The sequence below is a fragment of the Ovis aries genome, chromosome 2 (assembly GCF_016772045.2).
Source record: "Ovis aries strain OAR_USU_Benz2616 breed Rambouillet chromosome 2, ARS-UI_Ramb_v3.0, whole genome shotgun sequence".
NCBI classification, from domain to species: Eukaryota; Metazoa; Chordata; class Mammalia; order Artiodactyla; family Bovidae; genus Ovis; species Ovis aries.
This window is the reverse complement of record NC_056055.1, coordinates 97,169,025-97,195,056: the sequence shown is the minus strand read 5'-3', so window position 1 is coordinate 97,195,056 and position 26,032 is coordinate 97,169,025. Positions and strand designations below refer to the sequence as shown.

At 36.7% G+C, this 26,032-nt stretch overlaps 1 protein-coding gene across 5 annotated transcripts in view; it reads left to right on the top strand.

Annotated features, from left to right (window-relative positions):
• LINGO2 (leucine rich repeat and Ig domain containing 2) overlaps window positions 1-26,032 on the top strand; it is a 1,524,944-nt gene that overhangs the window by 1,039,704 nt on the left and 459,208 nt on the right. For all 5 annotated transcript variants that reach the window (XM_042243510.2, XM_060411026.1, XM_060411027.1 and 2 more), the window contains one exon: window positions 24,581-24,739. The gene's annotated coding sequence lies outside the window, so the exon portion shown is untranslated. The remainder of the gene's footprint in view (window positions 1-24,580; window positions 24,740-26,032) is intronic.

The following is a 26,032-nucleotide window of genomic DNA, read 5'->3' as shown; positions in this document are numbered from 1 at the left end:
ATCAGATCAAGAGTGTATCTCTATTGATCTGTCTCAGATTGTGTTGTCGCTGGTTGTTTGGAAATTATTTGAATATCATAAACTATTCTTTCCTAACATATTTCTATGTTTTAATCTTTGCCACTGTTTTATATTGAGGTTCATAAATTCTAATTTTTAATGTAACAGAAGATGAGATGATTATATAGTATCACTGACTCAATGGACATAAATTTGAGTCAACTCTAGGAGACGTGGAGGACAGCGGAGCCTGGCATGCTATAGTCCACAGGGTTGCAAAGGGTTGAACATTACAGCGATTAAAGAACAACGTGTCATATCCAAAGAACAGACTGTCAGACTAAATTTTGTGATGGTCATAAAGAAATGCCCAGCTCAGATAGATTACTTTGGGGGAACAATTTTATCTTTTTCAGTATCAGTTTCTTTAGCTGTAAAATGAAGTCAGTGGCTTGAATATAGAACGAACTCAATTACTTCTTGAGAAACGAACAGGAGAAAGGTGGAAGGGAGGAGTTAAGGTATATGATTAGGTTTCCTAGCTGTTCTAAAATCCAGTGACTCTGATGTCTAAAATTTTGTTTTGAGTTTCAAGTTGGAAGGTTGCAATCAACTTTCTGCTCACTGTAAACCATAACTCTTGCTGCATTCAAGTGTAGAATTCCCTCCTGGAATCTTATTATAGGATTTAAGATTAAAAGTGATTTCTCACTGGTCACACTGTTTAAAGTTCTCATGATATTTAGCATCTAAGTCTCTCTATCCATTTTATAAGGCCCTCTTCAAACAAGACCCATTCACATGCACATACAAAATGCCATCAAGCTGACTGGTATTACAGACAGAACTTCTAGTTAAATATTCATTGGTGCTCCTTACAGTCTCCTAATTCTCAATTTGCATTTGAGAAAATATATATTACTTGACACTGATTTTATTTAAAAGCTTGAATTTGGGAAGCAACTTTCCTCAAAATAGGATTTGAGATAAAAAATGTTTGAAAGTGTTTCCAAGGATGCGCAGCTTCTGAGCTCGACAGTCTAAGAATGAACTGCCTTAAAGATGATGATAGCAATGATTGGCAGATTTCAGCTTCTTCTAGTCTTTACATGTGCAACATTAGGAATTTGAATCATCCTTAGGAAAATCAATATTGTCTACTTTTTCCAAAATTTAATAAACCTTTTAGAGTCGAAGCTTAGCAAATGCTTCCTTCACAAAGCATCATATATATTGTCTTTTTTGACTGACTATATTTCTCCATTGTCAGTGTAGAAATAAACAGGTTCTGTGTATTAATTTTGTATCTGCAACTTTACTGAACTCATTCATGAGCTCTAGTAGTTTTCTGGTGTCATCTTTAGGATTTTCTATGTATAGTATCACATCATCTGCAAATAGTGACAGTTTTATTTCTTCTTTTCCAACTTGAATTCCTTTTATTTGCTTTTCTTCTCTGATTGCCATGGCTAGCACTTCAAAGACTGTGCTAAAAAGTGACAAGAGTGGGCATCCTTGTCTTATTCCTGATCTTAGAGAAAATGCTTTTAGCCTTTCACTGTTGGTATGGTGTTAGCTATCAGTTTGTCATATGTGGCCTTTATTTTGTTGAGCTACGTTTTCTCTGTGTCCACTTTCTAGAGAGTTTTTATCATAAATGGATGTTGAATTTTGTCAGAAGCCTTTTTTCCATCTGTTGATATGATCCTATGGTTTTTATTCTTCAGTTTTTGATATCACACCGATTGATTTGCAGATATTGAAAAATCCTTGTATCCCTGGGGTAAATTCAACTTGATCATGAGGTATGACCCTTTTAATGTGTTATTGAGTTTGGTTTGCTAGTATTTTGTTGAGTTCTTTTGTGTCTACATTTGTTCTTCTGAAAGATTCATGATCGGGTAAAAGACTTTCATTTTCAAGTTCAGGAGATTCACTAGCAAAATAACTTCACACTTTAGTAAATGAGAAATAAGGAAGTTTATTCTGTTAATAGTAAATTACAGCATGAGGACAAGTAATATAGTAAGTGATACAGCAGAGGAACCAGTGATCAAATTGCATATATATATATATATATATATATATATATATATATGCAGAGGAACCCGTGATCAAATTGCATATATATATATATGCAGAGGAACCAGTGATCAAATTGCCAACATCCTTTGGATCATACAAAGAGCAAGGGAATTCCAGAAAAACATCTACTTCTGTTTCATTAACTATGCTAAAGCCTTTGACTGTGTGGATCACAATAAACTGTCGAAAGTCTTATATAGATGGGAATACCAGACCACCTTACCTGCCTCCTGAGAAATCTGTATGCAGGTCAGGAAGCAACAGTTAGAACTGGACATGGAACAACAGACTGGTTCCAAATTGGGAAAGGAGTACATCAAGGCTGTATATTGTTGCCCTGTTTATTAAACTTATATGCAGAGTACATTATGTGAAATGCCAGGCGGGATGAAGCATGATCTGGAATCAAGAATGCTGGGAGAAATATCAGTAACCTAATATATGCAGATGACACCACCCTTATGACAGAAAGTAAAGAGGAATTAAAGAGCCTCTTGATGAAGGTGAAAGAGCAGAGTAAAAAAGCTGGCTTAAAACTCAGCATTCAAAAAACTAAGATCATGGCATCTGGTCACATCACTTCATGGCAAATAGAGGGGGAAACAGTGAAAGACTTTATTTTGAGGGGCTCTAAAATCACTGTGGACAGTGACTACAGCCATGAAATTAAAAGACACTTGCCCCTGGGAAGAAAAGCAATGACAAACTTAGACAGTGTATGAAAAAACAGAGACTGCCAACAATGGTTCCATATAGTCAAACTATGGTTTTTCCAGTAGTCATGTGCGGATATGAGAGTTGGACCATAAAGAAGCCTCAGCATAGAAGAATCGATCCTTTTGCACTGTGGTGTTGGAGAAGACTCTTGAGAGTCCCTTGGACTGCAAGAAGATAAAACCAGTCAATCCTAAAGGAAATCAGCCCTGAATATTCATTGGCAGGACTGATGCTGAAGCTGAAGCTCCAATATTTTAGCCAGCTGACATAACGAACTGACTCATTAGAAGAAACCCTGATGCTGGGAAAGACTGAAGGCAAGAGGAGAAGGGGATGACAGAGAATGAGATGGTTATATGGCATCACTGACTTAATGGACATCAGTTTGAGCAAACTCTGGGAGAAGGTGAAAGACAGGAAAGCCTGGCGTGCTGCAGTCCAGGGGGTCACAAAGAGTCAGACATGATTGAGCGACTGAACGACAACAACAAATTATATATATATATACACACACACATATACATGCATCTGTGTATATATATACATATACATGCATCTGTGTATATATATACATATACATGCATCTGTGTATATATATACATATACATGCATCTGTGTATATATACATGCATCTGTGTATATATATACATATACATACATCTGTATATATACATATACATACATCTGTGTATATATATATACATGTGTATACACACACACACACACACACACACACACACATATATAGACACTATAGATATATTTACACATATTACCAAATTGGAAAAATAGTTCCCAATATGCAACTAGAATATCAAGAAACATTTATATATCACCAAATTGGGGAAACACATACAGATTCAAACTGGAGTTTCCAATTAAAAGATACATAAGCAACACACCAAGAAATCAAAGGCGCATCACCAAATTGGAGGAACACTTACACCCAGGTTTAAGAAATGCTGGGAGATCCCTCGAATAGCAACATGGAGTTCCCAATTAGAAAATCCTGGACAGTGCTTCCATCCCACAGGTGAGACCCAGAGTGCCATCCAGAGGAATCCTGCTTTTATTGCCAAGCTGCAAGCTGATAATCATCGGCTTACATGCAAAGATGCAGCTCTGGCTATTATGCTAAATGCTTGTATCTCTAGTTCAGAGTCTCAGAATGTTTGCTGATCTCAGGAACTAGCCAAATTCTCAAGGTCCAGAAAGCTCCATGACTTACTCCCTTCCCTGCAACTTACTCTCTTCCTTGTGTGTTGGTTCCCAAGACCTACTTCTCCCATTTTTGCTGGTCAGCAGCTTAGCATGTAACTCCTTTCAGGGAGGGTCTCTGTTCAGTCAAAGGCCTATTGTTGCCACTAAAGCCTGAACAAGACTATTTCTATTAATTTCCTCAACAGTGTTCATCAGTGATATTGGCCTATAATTTATTTTTTTGTTATATCTGTTAGGTTTTGTTATCAGGGTGATGATGGCCTCATAGAATGAGTTTGGGAGTATTCCTTCCTCTGAAATTTTTTGGAATAATTTCAGAAAGATAAGTAGTTTCAGAAGGATAGGAATCCACTCTTTTCTAAATGTATGATAGAATTTTTCTATGAAGCCATGTGGTCCTGGACTTTTGTTTGTTGGGAGTTTTAAAATCATATTCAATTTCAGTACTCATGGTTGATCTGTTCATATTTTCTCTTTCTTCCTGGTTCATACTTAGGAGATTGTACCTTTCTAAGAATCTGTCAATTTATCCTAGGTTGTTCATTTTATTAGCATACGATTTCTTATAGTAGTCTCTTATGATCCTTTGTATTTCTGTGGAGTCCATTGTAAAGTCTCCTTTTATATTTTTAAGTATATTAATTTGAGCCCTCTCCTCTTTTTTTATGAGTCTGGCTAAAGTTTCATAAATTAATACACAGAAATCTGTTGCATTTCTATACACTAATAACTAAAGATCAGACAGAAAAAAAATTTTTTTTCATTCCATTTACCATTGCATCAAAAAGAATAACAGCTTTCCAGGTGGCTCAGTGGCAAAAGAATCCACCTGCCAATGCAGGAGATGCAAGTTTGATCTGTAGGTCAGGAAGATAACCCTGGAGAAGGAAATGGCAACCCCCTCCAGTATTTTTGCTTGGGAAATCCCATGGACAGAGGAGCCTGGTGGGCTAGAGTCCCAAGGTTTGCAAAGATTTAGACAAAACTGAGCATGCATGCACACAACACAAAAAGGATAAAATACCTAGGAATAAACCTACCTATGGAGGCACAGTTCATATCAGTCAGTTCAGTTCAGTCACTCAGTCATGTCTGACTCTTTGCAACCCCATGGATTGCAGCACTCCAGGCTTCCCTGTCCATCACCAACACCCAGAGCTTGCTCAAACTCATATCCATAGAGTCAGTGATGCCATCCAACCATCTCATCCTCTGTCATCCCCTTCTCCTCCTGCCTTCATTCTTTCCCAGCATCAGGATCTTTTCCAGTGAGTCAGTTCTTCACATCAGGTGGCCAAAGTATTGGAGTTTCAGCCTCAGCATCAGTCCTTCCAATGAATATTCAGGACTGATTTCCTGTAGGATGGACTGGTTTGATCTTCTTGCAACCCAAGGGACTCTCAAGAGTCTTCTCCAACATCACAGTTCAAAAGCATCAATTCTTCAGTGCTCAGCTTTCTTTATAGTCCAACTCTCACATCCATACATGACTACTAGAAAAACCATGAGTTTGACTAGATGGACTTTCGTAGGCAAAGTAATGTCTCTCCTTTTTAATAAGCTGTCTAAGTTTAGCTTTTCTTCCAAGGAGCAAGTGTCTATTAATTTCATGGCTGAAGTCACCATCTGCAGTGATTTTGGAGCCCAAAAAAGTAAAGTCTATCACTGTTTCCTTTATTTCCCCATCTATTTGCCGTGGGACTGGAAGTGATGAGACTGGATGCCATGATCTTCATTTCTTGAATGTTGAGATATGGCTCAGTTAAAAAAAAAAATCCAATCAAAAAATGAACAGAAGACCTAAATAGACATTTCTCCAAAATAGACAAACAGATGGCCAAGGGACACATGAAAAGATGCTCAACATTGCTAATTATCCAAAAATGCAAATCAAAACTACAATGAGATATCATTTCACACCGGTCAGAATGGCCATCATCAAAAAGTCTACAAACAATAAACGTTGGAGAAAGTATAGAGAAAAAGGATCCCTCCTATGCTGTAGATGGGAATGTAAATTGGCAGAACTACTATGGAGAACAGTATGGAGGTTCCTTATAAAAACTAAAAATAAAGCTACCATATGATCCAGCAATCCCAATCCTGGGTATATATCCAGAAAAAGAAAGTTTGAAAGGATGTATGTACCCCAGTGTTCATGGCAGTACTCTTTATAATAGGCAAGACATGGGAGCAGAGAAACCTAAATGTCCATCAGCAGACAAATGGATAAAGAAGATGTGATGCATATATACACTACAGTGGAATATTACTCTGTCATTAAAAAAGAATGAAATAATGCCATTTGTAGGACCATGAATGGACCTGGAGATTATCATAAGTGAAGTAAGTCAGACAAAGATAGATATCATATGATACCACTTATGTATAGACTCTTTAAAAAAATGTGCAGACAATCTTTTATTTACAAAATAGAAACAGAGTCTCAGAGAATGAAACTTATGGTTAGCAGAGGGGAGTAGGGGTGGGAAGGATAGATTGGGTGTTTGAGATTGACATATACATATGGCTAATTTTTAAAATAGATAACCAACAAGGATCTACTGTAGAGCACAGGGAACTCTGCTCAATATTCTGCAGTAATCTAAATGGGAAAATAATTTATAAAGAATAGATACGTGTACATGTATAACTGAGTCACTTTGTTATACACCTGAAACTAACACAACATTGTTAATCAACTATGTGCGTACGTGCTAAGTCATTAAAGTTGTGTCTGATTCTGTGCAACCCTATGGACTGTAGCCCACCAAGCTCCTCTCTCCATGGGATTCTCCAGGCATGAATACTAGAGTGAGTTGCCATGCCCTCCTCCAGTAGATCTTCCCAACCCAGGGATCGAACTCCTGTATCTTATGTCTCCTGCATTGGCAGGTGGTTCTTTACCACTAGCACCACCTGGGAAGCCCAAATCAACTATAATCCAGTATAAAATAAATTTGAAAAAATTATTCTTACATAAAGTAAAATAATTTATTGTGGCTTTTGGATATTTCTTAAATTGAATCTATGATTTTAAATCTGCAAATAGGAACCCAGAGTCCCCCTTGTTAAATATATATCTATTTTGTGTGTGAAAAGTATTCTCTTGAAATAATTGTTTCCTAGTTTAGCAGTTATGCTTCCAGATAAAATTATGTATTAGCCAAGGATATGAGTCCTCTCACTTGTAATCATGTGGTCTCATTAGGAAACTGGCTGTGCCATAGGAAATCAGTAATTAAATTTCCATTCAGTGTAGTTTCTTCATCAGTCCTTGGAACAGGTGTCAGGATTATTCTCTATTGGTATTTTGCTTGGTACCTGGACTATTAATCTATTTATATGAAAAGTTGGGATGATATATTGTCTCTGCCTTAAATCCTTTATATTTTGTGAGTTGCTGTGGCATTTAATGTAATGGATAACTCCCTTTGGGTCATTAAAAACAAGAAGGTCAGATTTTCCCTTTTCCTGACACAGCAGAGCTCTGATTAACTGTAATGATGCAAGGTGATATCTTCCACTTTGAAACTTCCTATGGGATGAGAGTAATGTAAGTGATTATTTCAAGTGGAAACAGCAACAGCAGTAAGCCACATGTGAGCTTATTTCACATTAGCACATGTTAAGAAAACTATCAACGTTTTCTTGGAACTACAGTAATTGTATTCAGTCTTGTATGAAGGTAGAAATATGTTTTTGGTGGAAAGGAGAGAAGGATTTATAGGAATATAACCTAGTAATTTTAAAAATAATCCAAAGTCCCCTAATCAGAATAGAACATTATAACACTGTACAGTACCCTATGTATGTTAATAAATTTATTCCTGTAATCCTCTTATGCAGATACTCTTCAAGTTTACCATCAACTTCAAAATCTAATTCATAATCATATGCTTTAATTTCATAGCTGAAAAGTTTCTCCTTCAAATTTCATTGTTTCTACTCATCATTTTCCCATTCTCTTGGACAAGCCTCTCCTCCACTCTCCCATCCACCTCCTTCCCTCCTTATCATTTTTATTTTCATGATTTGAAACTTAAAAATAAAAAAAAATTAATCAAATCTGTTAAGACCCTATATCACAGTTTTATTTCAAAATCTGCAAAGGGAGGGGACAAAACTGACCAGTTGAAAGAATAGTCATTCTAGGAAAATATACTTTTACAGTAAAATAATTGATTAAGTAATTATCACTATACGGATATAAAGAAAAAGAATATCTAGATAAAGAACATTATACACCTGATTGATAGCCAATGAGCTGGCTACTTAATTTCAAAAGAGGCCTTATTGTACATAGGAAACCCTAAAGATAGTATCAGAAAATTGCTAGAGCTAATGAGTGAATTTAGCAAAGTTGCAGGATGCAAAATCAATACACAGAAATCATTTGCATTTCTATATACTAACAATGAAAAATCAGAAAGAGAAATTAAGGAATCAGTCCCATTCACCTTTGCAACAAAAAAAAAATTAAATATCTAGGAATAAACTTACCTAAGGAGACAAAAGAACTGCACACAGAAAATTATAAGACACTAATGAAAGAAATTAAAGACAATATAAACAGATGGAGAGATATTCCATGTTCCTGGGTAGGAAGAATCAATATTGTGAAAATGACTATACAACCAAATGCAATCTACAAATTCAGTGTGATCCCTATCAAATTACCAACATCACAGACATTTTTCATGGAACTACAGCAAAAAATTTCATAATTCATATGGAAACACAAAAGACCGCAAACAGCCAAAGCAGTCCTGAGAAAGAAGAATGGAGCTGGAGGAATCAATCTTCCCGACTTCAGATTATACTACAAAGCTACAGTCATCAAGACAGTATGGTACTGGCACAAAAACAGAAACATAGACCAATGGAACAAAATAGAAAGCCCAGAAATAAATCCATGCACCTATGGGTACCTTATTTTTTGCAAAGTGAAGTCGCTCAGTCATGTCTGACTCTTTGCAACCCCATGGACTGTAGCCTACCAGGCTCCTCCCATGGGATTTTCCAGGCAAGAATACTGGAGTGGGTTGCCATTTCCTTCTCCAGAGGATCTTCCCCACCCAGGGATCAAACCCAGGTCTCACACATTGTAGGCAGATGCTTTACCATCTAAGCCATCAGGGAAGTCTTTTTTTTTTTTTTTTTCTTACAAAGGAGGCAAAAATATACAATGGGGCAAAGACAGCCTTTTCAATAAATGGTGCTGGGAAAACTGGACAGCTACATGTAAAAGAATGAAATTAGAACACTTCCTAACACCATACACAAAGATCAACTCAAAATGGATTAAAGACCTCCACGTAAGCCCAGAAACTGTAAAACTCTTAGAGGAAAACTTGGGCAGAACACTCAATGACATAAATCAAAGCAAGATCCTCTATGATCCACCTCCTAGAGTAACAGAAATAAAAACAAAAGTAAACAAGTGGGACTTGATTAAATTTAAAAGCTTTTGCACAGCACAGAAAACTATAAGCAAGGTGAAAAGACAACCCTCAGAATGGGAGAAAATAATAGCAAATGAGACAACTGACAAAGGATTAATTTCCACAATATATAAGCAGCTCATACAACTCAACGCCAGAAAAACAAACAACCCAATCAAAAAGTGGGGAAAAGACATAAACAGACATTTCTCCAAAGAAGGCATACAGATGACTAACAAACACATGAAAAGATGCTCAACATCATTCATTATTAGGGAAATGCAAATCAAAACTACAATGAGATATCACCTCACACCGGTCAGAATGGCCATCATCAAAAAGTATACAAACAATAAATGCTGGAGAGAGTGTGGAGAAAAGGGAACACTCTTGCACTGTTGGTGGGAATATAAATTGATACAGCCACTATGGAAGATGGTATGGAGATTCCTTAAGAAACAAGGAATATAACCACCATATGACCCAGCAATCCCACTCGTAGGCATATACCCTGAGGAAACCAAATTTGAAAATGACGCATGTATCCCATTCTTCATTGCAGCACTATTTACAATAGCTAGAACATGGAAACCACCTATTGTATTTGATATGATTGTGATTGTTTTCTTTATTTCTTTTCCAGATATTTTCTTTTTAGTGTGTAGAATTGGGGGGATAAACCCGACTTAATATTGATGTATTACATATATATATATATATATATATATATATATATATATATCAGTCAATCATTTCAGTTGCTCACTTGTGTCTGAGTCTTTGCTACCCCATGGACTGCAGCATGCCAGGCTTCCTTCTCTATCACCAACTCCCAGAGCTTATTCAAACTCATGTTCTTCGAGTTGGTGATGCCATCCAACCATCTCTATCACCATCCACACCCCCCATTATATGGTACATTTGTTACAAATGATGACATCCGTTGACACATCATAATCAACCAAAGTCCAGAGTTTACATTAGAGTTCACTCTTAATGTTGTATAATCTCTGGGTTTGGACAAATGTATAATGACCTGTACCCTCCATTATATAATCACACAGAGCTGTTTCACTGCCCTGAAAATCAACTGTGCTCCACGTATTCCTCCCCTCTTTCCTTCCTGATGCCCACTGATCTTCTTACTGCCTCTATAGTTTCACCTTTTCAGAATGTCATATAGTTGGAATCATATAGTATATAACCTTTTTAAATTGCCTTCTCTCACTTAGAAATATGCATTTAAGTTTCTTTCATGTCTCTTTCGGTTCAGTCGCTCAGTCGTGCCGACTTGATAATTTTGTTTTTGTTTTGTAGTGCTGAACCGTAGGACTTCATTTTAGTGCTGATCTTCCATTGAATAGATATGTCACAGTGTATTTATGCATTCACCTAATGAAGCACCTCTGTGTTGCTTCCATATTTTGGCAAGTATGAACCAAGATATGCTCTAAATATTCACATGCAAGTTTTTGTGGGAATATAAGTCTTCACTGCATTTGGTAAATAACAAAGAAACCAACTGCTAGATCATATGGGAAGACTATGTTTAGTTGGCAAGAAACTGCCAAACTACCTTCCAAAGTGACTGTACCATCCAGCATTCCCACCATCAATTAACAAAGTTCTGTTCTATCATAGCCTAACCTAACCTAAGCATATGTATTATGTTCTTATATGTTTTTTATTTGATTTGCTAAAATTTTGGATGTGAACTATGCTGTCCCCCAGATTTCTGTCCCAATCAGGTCTGAAACAGATTTTGTTCTGTTTTGAGTTTTATCATATTAAATATGATAGTTATTTCCTGTCCTGTTTTTATTATGGGAATACCTCTTTCTCAGTCTCATTTTCTCTGTCTTTTCCTCCCCTAATACTTGTAACTATTTATTTCTTCCACACCACAATTATTGTGTACTTATTACTGACAATCTCAGTGCTCTTTTTAAAGATGAACATTGCCTAGAATCCTTGATATTAAGGAGGCCTAGTCTACTGGGGAGAAATGGACATTTTACAAATGATTCAGGTTCAACCTGGTAACTGAGTATGATAGGTCACTACAGGAATTCTTGGGTGTGCATGTGTGTGTGTGTTCTCAGTCATGTCTGACTTTGGGGTCCCTTGCACTGTCGCCTGCCAGGCTCCTCTGTCCATTGAATTTTCCAGGCAAGAATACCAGAGTGGGTTGCCATTTCCTACTCCAGAGGATCTTCCCAACCCAGAGATCAAACCTGTGTCTCTTGCATCTCCTGCACTGACAGGCAAATTCTTTAACACTAGCACTACCCGGGAAGCCCCAGAAATTCCTTTAGTCAAAGATGTAATGCTGGAGTTAAGACTAGTTTGCCAGATAAACAAAGCAAGGAAAGTTTTCAAAGAGGAAGTAGCCTGTCAAAATCAGGTAAACAAAGGACAGCATGTCGTGTTTTGGAAGTTACCAGGGTATGTTAGATGATGAACGGATTTCATAAAATAAAGGATGGTATGTCATAGTCAAGAAATTTTGATTTTATCCTATTGGTGATGATGATGAGATTTATATTTCAAAGAGCAATTGCTTAGGGAAAGCAGGAATTGGGCTGGAATACCACTTTGGAAGTAGTTTTAGCAGTCTAAAGAGACAAGGGGATGAGTTCAAAGATATTTAAAAGTTATAGTAAACATGACCTATTGCTGACTAGATATGGGAGTTAGGAAGGAGGAGGAATAAAAGGTAATTTCCATTGTTTCATGTGCTTATCAATGTTGTTTTTTGTTCTCACCTGTTTTGTTGATTTCTGCATCTGTGTGGGTAGCAACACCATTCATTGACCTAAAAATATAAAAGGGAAGAGATGTCTCATAAAGGGAGTTCTTTAGTTTAATTGTGAATCGCCTGAAGCCAAGGTGCTTGCCTCATAGCCAGGGAACACGAAAGATAGCCAGTTGGAAGTAAAGGTCTGAAGTCCAAAGGGATTGGATGTCCGGAGTTACAGATCTGTGAGTTACCAGCGCAGTATCTGAGTTGGGAGAATATTTAAAGTGCATCAGATCCAACCACAAATATCGCTCCTTCACACAGCTCTGCAGATTTAAATGTACATTCAAGTAAAGGCCATACCCGAAGCAGAGAAGTGTCCATGTGGATAAGATCAGAAGTGCAGTGATTGACCGCTCCGTGTGAGATAAGCATTAAACATCACTGTATGGCAGTAGTCATCAGCTGTTGGTAATATGTAGGTATGGATCCTTTGTGCAGAAAGACAAATGCCAAGAAAACTTGGAACTTCTCAGAGAAGATATCTCATTTTGATAATCAGTTATTATATAGAAATCATATTTCTCCTCTTATGTAGGAAAGATATCAAATAGAAAGATACAAAAAAAATTTTAAGTCAATATAGGTTGTGTGAACTCAAATTGTGGAAATCATGAGTCATAAGGAAAGAGTATCTTTTGAAATAAAGATTTCAAACAAACATAAATAATCTAAAGAATAGTGAAACATAGCCTGTAAATCCACCTCTACCCAGTTTAACAATTTTTGTCATTTTGTCATACTTAGTTCAGTTTTGTTGTGTTCATTTTTGTTGTGTCAGAAGCAGATCTTTATAGACGATGCTGGATCTTACTTTGCAGTCATTTCTGCTTCCTGCCCTTCCTGTAACCAGTGACCTACATTCCCTGTGTACTCTTATGTCTACATTTTTACTCTGTATGCTTTGTTGAAATTATTGATGGTATCATTGTGGATGCAGGTCTAGATTTTCTATTCTTTTCAGTTGATCCCTTTGTGTATCATCGTATCAGTAACCCACCATCTTAATTACTGTGACTTTATAGGGAGCCTTGAAGCCTAATACAGTAAATTACCTAATTTTAATTCTTTTTTCTTTATTTTGGCTTTGCCTAGATCCTTTATATTTTTTGTATAAATTACAGAATTAGCTTCACAATTTCTATTTTGTTTGCAAGCCTGCTGGGATTGTGATTATATTCTATTGACTTTATAAATCAGCTCAAAGGGTCTTAGTGTCTTAAAAACATTGAGTCTTCTAATGCACAGACATGGTATATCTCTCTGTTTATTTAAATTCTCTTTAATTTTCTTGTTTTCTTGTAAATATTTTGTTGTTTTCAGTGTAAAGACATTATAGGTTGTGTTAGTTTTCTACTGATGTTTTAAAAATCACCACAAATTGAATGGCTTAAAGCAACATCCATTTAATATCTCACAATGTCTATAGGTCAGGAGTCTAGAATTAGTGTAGTTGAGTCCTTTGCCTAAGCTCTCACAGCTTGGAAATCATGTATCAGACATGTCTGAGATCTCTTCTGAAACTCAGGTTTTTGGTTTTTTTCCCCTTAAGCTCAGATGGCTATTGGCAGAATTCATTTCCTTGGACTGTAGAACTCATGGATGCTATGCCTTCAAGGCCAACTAAAGGCATCTCTCTGAAACTGCACCTTCTCTTAAAGCTTACCTGACTAGGTCAGGCCCAGGTCTTCCTTTTGCTTGAAAGGGAAAGTGAAGTCGTTCAGTCATGTCCGACTTCTTGCGACCCCATGGACTGGGGCCTACCAGGCTTCTCCATCCATGGGATTCTCCAGGCAAGAATACTGGAGTGGATTGCCATTTCCTTCTCTAGGGGAATCTTCCCAACCCAGGGATCGAACCTGGGTCTCCCACATTGGAGGCAGACGCTTTAACCTCTGAGCCACCAGGGAAGCCCAACTCAATGGCAACTGACTAGTAATCTAATCATAAGCAACAACTCATTTTCACAGGTCTCGCCGACATTCAAAGGGAGGAGGACTGTATGGACATTTACCCTCAAGAGGCGCAAACCATGGAGGTTGGGTTAGAATTCTGCCTGATTACACACATTTTTTGAGGAATTTCTTTAAGTACTATATTTTGTGATGCAATAATATATTTTTAAATTTCATTTTTAATTGGAGGATAATTAATTTACAATATTGTGATGGTTTCTGCAATACATCCACATGAATCAGCCATAAGTATACATATCTCACCTCCTTCTTAAACCTCCTTCCCACCTCCCTCCCCATCCCATCCCTCTAGGTTGTCACAGAGCCCCAGAATAGCTATGTACTTTACATATTGGTAATGTGTATGTTTCATCCTGACTCTTTCAAATAATCCCACCTTCTCTCTCCCTCACTAAGTCCAAAGTCTGTTCTCTATGTCTGCATCTCCATTGCTGCCCTGTAGATAGGTTCATCAGTACCATCATTATTTAATTTCATTTTCCATTTGTTTGTGAAGCAAATCACTTTAAATTTAATGTATCTTTATTGAATAGTTGTGCTAGCTATCTAATTGTATCTGGAAGTCATTCTCAACATTCTCCTTAAAACATAGATTTGAAATTTACCAGACACAATCTTTCTGGCTTTTGTTTTTGTACTCGTTTTTGGTAATTTTTCTAAATACATCATAACTTCCGCTACAGTCTCTCTATTCAGTATTTTTTTCCCCTGATTTTCTTTCCTCTTTGTTATTCTCTTTGACAGGCTTCATATTACTTTGGGTCAGTCTCCTAGCTGAGTCCTAGCAGATTTCTTATCAATTTTAAAAAGCAAGATTCTGTGTCAGTCAGGATTTTTAGTTACAAGTATTGGAAAATAATGCTGGCTCTCTTAAACATTAAAATGAACTTAGCCAAAGGAGATTCAGACCTTAGAAAATAGGCATGTGGAAAAGAACATGGAAGGGAAGCTAGGAGCTGAAAAAATAAACAGTCACATTGCAGGAAAACCTACTCTTTTAGTCACTTTATATATATATATAAAAAACATGTGTGTGTATACTTGCTTAGTCGTGTCTAACTCTTTGTGACCCCATGGATTATAGCCTGCCAGGATCCTCTGTCCATGAGACTTTCCAGGCAAGAATGCTAGAGTGAGTTGACATTTCCTCCTCCAAGGGATCTTCCTGACCCAGGGATCCAGCCCTCATCTCCTGTGTCTCCTGCATTGGCAGGCAGATTCTTTACCACTGAGTCATATATATATATATATATATATATATATATATATATACACACACACACATATACATATACATATATATATACACACACACACACATATACACACAGGCACACACATATATAATATATATGTAGCTGTATATATAATAGGTGTATATATGTCATATACTTATTTATGTATCATTCCCTTAAGCATCCAAGTTTATATCACATCTGTGCTCCCCTCATTCCCCAGCAGCAATAGAAAGAAGGCTTTCCCTTCCCTTCAAGATTATCCTTATGTTAATAATGCAGAATGCAATAATAACACAGCAGTCAAGCTCTGTCCTACTTTCCTAACAAAAATCAGGGACCTAATTGGAAGAGGAATGTATTGGTTCCTGGACAGCCAAAAACAAACAAACATGGCATTATCTCTCTCGTATTTTGTGTATATCCCTGATGTTGGGGAAAACTGGTTAGGAAAAGTGTTCAGAAAAGGGAAAGTCTAGAAATACAAATAAAAGAGAGACATGGTCTACCTGGGTTTATTCTTGAAGTGATTATAAAAGCAAATTCACAGGACAATCTATAACATGTTCTATTAGAACAAAACATGGCCTGTGCCACTAAGAAGTCAGAAGTTTAAATTCTGCTTCTCCCTCTTGGCTTTTTGACCCAAGGCAAGCTGTTTATCCTCAGTGATTCTAGGTTTTCTTGGTCACCAAGTAGGAATAATCACATCTGTCATCTAGGTTTGCTGCAATGATTAAATGAACAAGTGAGTAAAGCATCCACCACAACACATTAATTCACAGTGGTTACCTGCCAATTACGTGTTCTTTTCCTAGCCCTTCTTTCTCAAATGCTCTCTCACTCCTGAAATACCCTACAACCACCACTACCACTCCTGTGAAAGGAGCTATGACATCTCAAAAGTGCTGAGTGCATCCCATCAGGAAGTGAATGTGATCCCATCAGTAATCGCTGTCAGACTCCTGCCTTCTGTGAGCTGTTATTGAGGGTGGTCATGTAGAGAGACATAAACATCTCCTCCATGAAAGGGAAGTTGACCTGAGATCACTATGCTCCCTTCATTTCTTATTTCCCACTGTAGGTACAGTGCTGCCTTATACCAAAGAGAACTTGATTCCTCCTTCCTTGTTATGACTAATGTGTACTATCCACAATGATTCCAGATGCCACTAATGGTTTCTTTCTATCCTTAGGAAGTCTTTTTAGTTGTCAAAAAATAAAGTTATATTAAATAAGAAGAGTGATGAAGATTGCACACATATTGAACATTAAAATACATTTTAAAAATATTTGAAGTAAAAGGGTGGATCTTTAAAGGAAATTTCTCAATTTATTCAATTCAAGGAAGAATATTTTTTCCAAAATAGATGTATTTATTTGAAAGTAAAAGAGAAATAGATATCATAAACTAAAACTTGTGGGACCATATTTAGAAATGTCAAAAACAGGCTTTGTTGTAGAATAGTGATTCTTAAACCCTAATGCTGCTGCTAAGTCGCTTCAGTCGTGTCCGACTCTGTGCGACCCCATAGATGGCAGCCCACCAGGTTCCTCCGTCCCTGGGATTCTCCAGGCAAGAATACTGGAGTGGGTTGCCATTTCCTTCTCCAATGCATGAAAGTGAAAGTGAAGTCGCTCAGTCGTGTCCGACTCCTAGGGACCCCATGGACTGCAGCCTACCAGGTTTCTCTGTCCACGGGATTTTCCAGGCAAGAGTACTGGAGTGGGTTGCCATTGCCTTCTCCCTAAACCCTAATAGTGATTCTTAAATCACTAATAATGATTCTTAAACACTAATGTATCTTTGTACAATCTAGGGAACTGTCATTTGCAGAATTTCCAATTTCACTCCAAAAATGAAGTTTCATTCTGGAGGGGTGCCCAAGAATCTACAGTAAGAAATGCAGTTTTTGATGGTTTTAACAAGCTAATACAAAGGACTTTTTTCCTCCACTAGAAAGATTTCTTGAGAAATCTTTACCTACCATCGATTTTGCCAGTAGGTGGGGAAATGGGGCCAGCATGTAGACGACAATGGGCAGTGACTTAGTTGTAAAGCAGCATCTTAAACTGGTGACAACTGATCAAAGCCTGTTAACAAGAGTGTTCTCTCTGGAAAAGCAGTGTTTAATCTCTTTATGATGCTCTTAGGCTAAGCTTGCTTTCTTCACTTCCCCATTGACTGTCCATTTGGCTTCTGGTTGTAGTCAACCAAGCTCTGTTCATCTTCGAGTCATGTGGCTGACCCTGAGACATTTGATTGTAAGTGCTGAGTATTTGTAAGATCCCTTCCTAAGCCACAGAAAGCTCAGTGTGTTAGGTGCTCAGTCTTGTCTGACTCTTTGCGACACCATGGACTATAGCCTGCCAGGTTTCTCTGTCCATGGGATTTTCCAGGCAAGAATACTGGAGTGTGTTGCCATTTCCATCTCCATGGGATCTTCCTGACCCCTGAATCAAACTCAGATCTCCCACACTGCAGGCAGACTCTTTACCATCTGAAAGTGAAAGTGAAAGTGAAGTCGCTCAGTCGTGTCCGACTCTTTGTGACCCCGTGGACCATAGCCTACCAGGCTCCTCCGTCCATGGGATTCTCCAGGCAAGAATACTGAAATGGGTTGCCATTACCATCTGAGCCACCAGGGAAATACAGCAAACTCAGAATGTGAGGTATTTGGGAACTTCTGGGTTCAGTTTTGTTTGTAAGTTCTCACTTGACCAGACCAAGCTAACTAGAGTCAAGATATGCACTGTTTTTCTACTCTACGCTGACATATTCTGGAAAAGTTAATATAGGCTTGACCCCTGCCCCTCTTCCATAATACATAGGCTTACTTCTCTGTCCATCCTAGTAGGCTATGGGCAATACCTGGGAAGTACCTGAATCTTTTATTTTTTTATGCTTTCTTTTTAAAATTTAAAATTATTTTATTTATTTTTCCAATCTTATTTACTTTTTTTTTAATTTTTAAATTTTTTTTAATTTTATTTATTTTTTTTAAATTTTAAAATCTTTAATTCTTACATGAGTTCCCAAACATGAACCTCCCTCCCACCTCCCTCCCCATAACATCTCTCTGGGTCATCCCCATGCACCAGCCCCAAGCATGCTGTATCCTGCATCAGACATAGACTGGCGATTCGATTCTTACATGATAGTATACATGTTACAATGCCATTCTCCCAAATCATCCCACTCTCTCCCTCTCCCTCTGAGTCCAAAAGTCCGTTATACACATCTGTGTCTTTTTTGCTGTCTTGCATACAGGGTCGTCGTTGCCATCTTTCTAAATTCCATATATATGTGTTAGTATACTGTATTGATGTTTTTCTTTCTGGCTTACTTCACTCTGTATAATCAGCTCCAGTTTCATCCATCTCATCAGAACTGATTCAAATGAATTCTTTTTAATGGCTGAGTAATAGTCCATTGTGTATATGTACCACAGCTTTCATTTATCCATTCATCTGCTGATGGACATCTAGGTTGTTTCCATGTCCTGGCTATTATAAACAGTGCTGCGATGAACATTGGGGTACATGTGTCTCTTTCAATTCTGGTTTCCTCAGTGTGTATGCCCAGCAGTGGGATTGCTGGGTCATAAGGTAGTTCTATTTGCAATTTTTTAAGGAATCTCCACACTGTTCTCCATAGTGGCTGTACTAGTTTGCATTCCCACCAACAGTGTAGGAGGGTTCCCTTTTCTCCACACCCTCTCCAGCCTTTATTGCTTGCAGATTTTTGGATCGCAGCCATTCTGACTGGTGTGAAGTGGTACCTCATTGTGGTTTTGATGTGCATTTCTCTAATAATGAGTGATGTTGAGCATCTTTTCATGTGTTTGTTAGCCATCCGTATGTCTTCTTTGGAGAAAATGGGCCAAAGAACTTATTTACTTTTAATTGAAGGAAAATTGCTTCATGATATTGTATTGACCTATGCCATACATCACCATGAATCAGCCATAGGTATACACATGTCCCCTTCCCTCTTGAACTGAATCTGTACTTGCATAATCCTCAGAGCCTAGCACCTTACATAGAACTTAACAGATTCTTTAAACTCTGTTGAGCTGAAAAGACAAAGAGGGAGGAAACAAAAGGAGGACTGAAGGAAGTATGGAAGAAAAACAGGAAGAGAAGATAATGAAGGAACAGAAAAAGAGAAGAGGGGAAGGGAGGAATGCAGAAAAGTGAGACCAGGAAAGGAATGAGAAAGAATGGAGACACGTTTCATTTGTGGAGAATTTGGGAGTGTAATAGAGTCCCTCCTTTAACAAAAAATCAAGAATGTGGACCATCTTAATTGGCATTTTCTAGGTCGTAATCAATTCAGAATTAGGCGTCTTTGAGCAGACACGAAGAACTGTTTGTATTTGAGTATCAGGCACTGGTTTCTCAGATGTAGATTGAATTACCCTAGATTTTGTTTTATGTCACTTAAGAGGCTGCCTGCTGGGCTTCTGAAATAAAAACATTAACTGGATATCTTAGAATATTATTTTAAGCATGCAATTACTAATAACAGAGCTAAACACACCAAATGGGCGTCAGCAAAACACCACTGTGCTATTTATAGTTCAATCTAATCATACACTTTGTCACAATCCGTCAACACACTCTTCTCCTGGTGTCTATATATATATATTTTTTTTTTCCATTGGGAAATAAACTGGCTTGAGAGAGAGAGAACAATATCATTTGTTGCTTTCAGAAAATTAAACTCCTTTAAAACTGAGTACTCAGAAATCCTGTTATTTTGTTTGTTGGCTTTGGCATCTTCTTTCTAAAGTAAAACCTACCCCAAGCATGGTTCTTTAAACACAACTGAATTGGAGATCTATAAAATTGTTTAGACACCATGTGTAGAAAGCTGGGTAAGAGAGTGGTGTGTTAGAAAGACAGGGACATCATAAGTTTGGGTATTCATCCAGACCTGCTATGATCTTATGATCTCTGAGATGTCACTTCATTTCCCAGAAACTCAGATTTTCATCAGTAGATTGAGCAAATCTCTCAAATTCAGTTTATAAGAATTTACACCTGACAGTACCATACTATCAATTAACTGTACACACCCAGCTCTCTTTTTCAAAAGCTCTGTGCCCTTGGGCAATCACTTAAAATCTCTGATCTTTATTTTCACCACCATAAATTGGACATTACTGTAATACTTACTTCACATGGTTTTTGAGACAATTAAATGAGAAACTATATATAAAGCAGATAGCTGTTAACAGTGATTTTTGTTAATTACCCACCCCTGCCTGCTGGGAAATAATCTATAATATTTACATTTGACTAAATGAAGAAAAAGAAAAGAAGCTAGAAGCAATAAATCTGCTACTTAAAAAATAGTGGCATCTTTCCTTTTCCAATATCACTGATCAAAGGGTACAAATTTGAAATACATAAGGCCAAAAGCTTCATAATTTTAATCACTGATAACCTACCTATTCCTACATTCTTGATGGTTGTATTCTTGAGGTTTATGCAGGAAAATGAGTTACTTAGATACAAGGATTGCAAAATGCACCAGTCATTTAACAAATGCACTGAGCTCATAGAATGCTGAGCATTCCTATGGTTTTGTTGGCTACCAGAGGGGTTTGCAACGTGTCCATGGTGATCATGAAGCACATCCCTGAGATAAAGTTTAAAAAGCATCATATCAACAAGTACAAATCAATGTCTTACGAAATATGTGCCTCAGTGCTAGAGGGATCCTTAGGAAAGCTTTCTTCCAAGCAATAAGATAAACTAAAAAGACAGTAGTAGTATGCATAAAGAAAGACAAAGAAGACCAAAATTCAATTATAGAGCACTTAAGGCCAGACCAAGAAACAAGAAAGTAGGGTCTGTGAATGTTGAATTTCTTCTACTTTATAAAAAATTTATTGTAGACTTGTTTTATTTTAGATTCAAATGCAACAGTATTTTATCAATAGGTTCTGTATCTTATGCCCCTATCTAGAACCTCTTTGAACATGATCAAAAATGCATTTAAAAATTGTAAGTCAACATTATTGAGGTATAAATTATATATGATATAATGTACTCATTCAAAATTATTTTTAAAGAATATGAATCTCTTAAAAATAAGAATAACATTTATTTTTAGAAGTGTTTTCAGACTAATTTCAGTATAAGCAGAGATCCAAAAAATAAAAGATGAGAAAATAGAAGAAAATGGAACCATTTGGAAGCCATATTGATTTTAGGAAAATGTCTTTATTTTTTTCCTTAACTTCTAAAGAGTATTTTTAGAAGTATAATCTGTGTCTTTCATTTCCATATTCCTATTCAGTATCATATCTGAAGGGAGGAAAGTGAAAAGCTTTGTATTTTTTTCACTCTAAAAATTGGTCTTGAAAATTCAAGCCAATGTTGTGGAATTAGTGTTACTCTTGAACATCTCAGAACTTCTCTTTGAGGAAAATGAATGCATTTAATGTTATATATCCTCTTTGAGAAAAATAAATGGAATAATAATACAAAAATTATGTGAAGCAATTTGTTGTATAACAGTACCTGCACCAAAATCTGTCGACTTGTGACATAGGCCACATAAGATTGTACTGCAATGCCTAATACACACATGTGGGAGGCACTGACTCTGTGTTGGATGCCAGCAATGTCAATGTACTGTCCGAAACTAATTGGTTGGATTTTTTGAATCATCACGACTCACTCAGTTAGTGGGCTTGAGAGTGACGCAGAGCCATCACATCCGATACAAACTGTATAAGGTTGACTGGGTAAGTCAGTCGTTTTGTGTTGTAGCCCTTGGTCTATAATGGTTTGCTCACTGGCAAACTTAAAAACCCCTTTGTCTGATCATATAGTAGCTGGGATATAAAATAAAACCAATTATTTTAATTTGGTCTAATGTTGCTGCCTTTTTTGGGTACCAGTATATGTCAGCAAATCAGAATAGAATAAACAGTAAATATTTTATGGGAAGAATAAGTGTGTTTTCATTGTGTATTTGGGTACCTAACCCCTTAGGTGGCACAACTGAGGTGCTCAGTAAAAATCTGTGGAATGAATAAGTGGGTTAATGAATGAATTAGAGTTCAATGGTCAGTAGAAAATCTTTTCATTCATTGCTTAAAACATACACAGAAAACCTATCCATTCAAAGAAGGGATCAATAACATCATTTATGTATGGTGAGATAAAGCCATTTTAGAAAACAAATAGTTATACTGATTTACTTAGTTTCACTCTTGTATAGTGAGTGGCAGAACTGAAGTTTTAGGAATCACATTAGGTCACAGGTGGGTCCTTCCAAACCAACTAGCTTTCAAAGATCCCTCACTTCAAAGTCAGTTTGGTACCTTGAAGATTATGTTTAATTTCCACTTGCCTGACATTTAGCCTACCTGTATATGACTTCTAATACCCTGCTTGTCCCCCAAGAGACAGGAAAGGATTACTATTCATGGAAATGGACCTGTTTTATAAAAGACTTGATTTGATAACTCTTAGAGTATCCTCTAAGAAGAAAAGTAAAATAATTTAGAGCATGAATAGGAACATTTGTGTCCAGAAATTAACTAAAATTTTAGCTTCGTGAATACCAGAGCTTGGATCAGTAGCTTTGACAATTTCAACTGTTATGTGTATGTGTATGTATGGGTATTTATGTTTGACATGAATAGCATCAACACAACACTTGACTTTTGAATTGCACAATGGTCACTTAATGTCCAGGTACATGTGTCTCGATTTTTAAGGACTTACTTTGAAGTGTTGCATTTTATTCTGATGTATGCATTTGACTTTAACCCCTTGCTATCTTACCATTCTTGCCGAAATGGCACAAATATAAGAGATCTCACTACTGTGTCTTCTAGTAAAGTTTCCACATGGATTTCTGGGAATATTAGTTGAAGTTCTAATCACAAATCTATGAGGATATATCACTCTGTATCTTGTTAAAGCCAGTCTTTGCACCTGTGTTCTTGAATCTGCCATACATAACAATTCACATCAGTCCCCTTACTGGCTTAGAACAACCTCTCAACCATTTCTGCTGCACCACTTAGAAAATATAATAATAATAAATGTTTATTTTTGTCTCTGCATAGCTAAATATGGTCATGGTAGCTAAAAAAATATCTAGTCATTCTTAATGCCTACCCTGTGAAGACCAATAAAGAAATCTATCCATTAGAATCCTTCTAAATTTCTATTGAACATAGTTATTTGTGTGGCAGGTATCCATACACTCATACAGTCAGGAGTTGTTGATTATACATGGAGTTTTATCTCCTTGAATGGAAGCTAAACATGCTCATGAAGATTAAATACCATATTCACTCATATGAGTATAAATAGTTTAAGCATTAAATGTGTGGTAGATTGCCCCAATATTAGTTATCTAATTACTTTCCTGACTTCTGATCATTCCTTTGTGTACAGACTCTGGCTACCACATGTTTGTGTTGGTGACTGTCTGGTGTGGTCTATATCTTGATTTGGATCATGGAGGCTGCTGAATTTGAAGCCCTTTATATATATATATATATATATATATATATATATATATATGTTCATCAGAGGTGTTCCTCATACACTATCATACAGACATGTTTTAATTTTTATGTTGGGAATATTGAAGTGGAATGTCACAACTCACAGATGTAACTGTCCTTGATCTAGGTCATTATGGGGATTTTCTTCTAGCTGCTGATGGGTTTTGTCCTGTTGAACTTCATTACCAGTTACCCTGATAATATTATGAATAGAGTCAGAAAAATATTTTTGAGTACTCCAAGTGGTCACCCTCATGAAGGAGAAGGGGTATGCATTATAAAATGTGTGAGTTTTAATATCAATAATATTTATTTATACCAACAGCTTAAATAGATCTATAATAACACGAAGAGGAACATGCACTCTGCCAAAACACCTTCTGTAGCACATAAATGTTGATCTATTGGCTTTAATGTTTATCAGCATCTTGAGAGGCATTTATTGCTCCTCATACACTCCTTTATGATTCCCTTATTGACCAAGTAGTGATGCCTCCTGGACCAAGGACATGGTTCCCTATTTTTCAGTTAGGTGAAAAAAATGCCTTGTTTGTTGCAGGTTTGGTTCAAGGAGATGACATGTGGGATTCTGAGAGATGCTGCTGCCCATGACGTGTTGGAATTATCATGATCTACTACCCAGTTTGGATTTCATCCAGTGGTCAAGAGCTTTGCATGGTAGACAGCAAGGGTTGGATTTTTAAAAGGAGTAAACCAGGTAAGATTTGAGGTAGTCATCTGATCATTTATCATTTGTTTAGGCATTTCTAAGGGCTTTAGAGTGCTGCCAAAGTATATTGAATAATGTGTAACTTCTCTGTTTGCTTTCTAAGTTCACTCATCAGGTTGTTGAAGAATGGTGCTCCCTTGAATTCAGGATAATGGATATAGTAATCATTGAGTTCTTTTTTCTCAAGAGGAGGGGAGGGGTTGTTTTAAGATACACCTAAAGCAGACATGGATGATGGTTTAATGCTATAGCCCCAGATTGCAAGCTAAGGCGGTTTCCTCTTTAAGGAACTACTCTGAACTAGAATGGAATAAGCAGTTGTACTTTTTGAAGGTCAAGTAGGGAAAGTGTTGCAGTTTATAGCATATGATCTTACATATATGCTTCAAAGTTATTCCAATTTAGAAGGTATACCATTATTTTGCCTTTTATTTTTGGAAAGTATTTATCATTCTAAATTCTGTTCATCCAAGTATTATTTGATATGGTAACATAATGACCTAGTGCATTGTGGCCTTTGGAATTTAAAATGTAACGCATGCTCTTATTCAACTAGTCTCTGCGACTTTTGTCTGTTTCATTCTGGAACCTCTTTTCAACTATCAGATCTTATCTTTCTCTTTAACTCTCTTCCTCCTATATAACATAATTAAAATTTGTTAGTAACAGTTACTTGGGGCAACTACCTTATTCCTATCTTCTGATTTTAAGACTAGCAGAGCTCTTATATCAAAATTTTATGAATCCCAAATCAAGATTTCCTTTAAGTTCAATTATCTAAACAGAAAATATACGTAAATTTTAATCATTTAGAAAACTTGAACGCTTTAAGTTGGTGTTTTTTGTTTGTTTGTTTTTTTAAAATACAGCTTTTTATTTTCTGAAAATTAAGCAAATGGAACGCAGTTAATAAATTATAGGCTAAGATAATTATTAGGATATAAGAATTTTGATAGTGCTTGAAAATAATTGATTTTCTAAAGTTTTATGCATATGTCTTCTCAATCTCCTAGTAACTTATTTGTCTGTGAGATGATATCCTGAAAGTCTGAGATTCAAATGAGTTATGGCTTTTGAATTTATTAGAAATAGTATAGACCACCAAACTCACGGCACAAATCCTTATTTGATGAACTGGGTTAGTGGGTAACTATTTGTCCTGTTTTGTGGCAAATTGGGTTAGCCGTATTTGGAAGGGTTCTGCAAGTCTGTAAATGAACAAGAAGGATGCATTTGTAGGATAAACCTCAACTAGTTTCATGCTTCATTACATTGTTATCT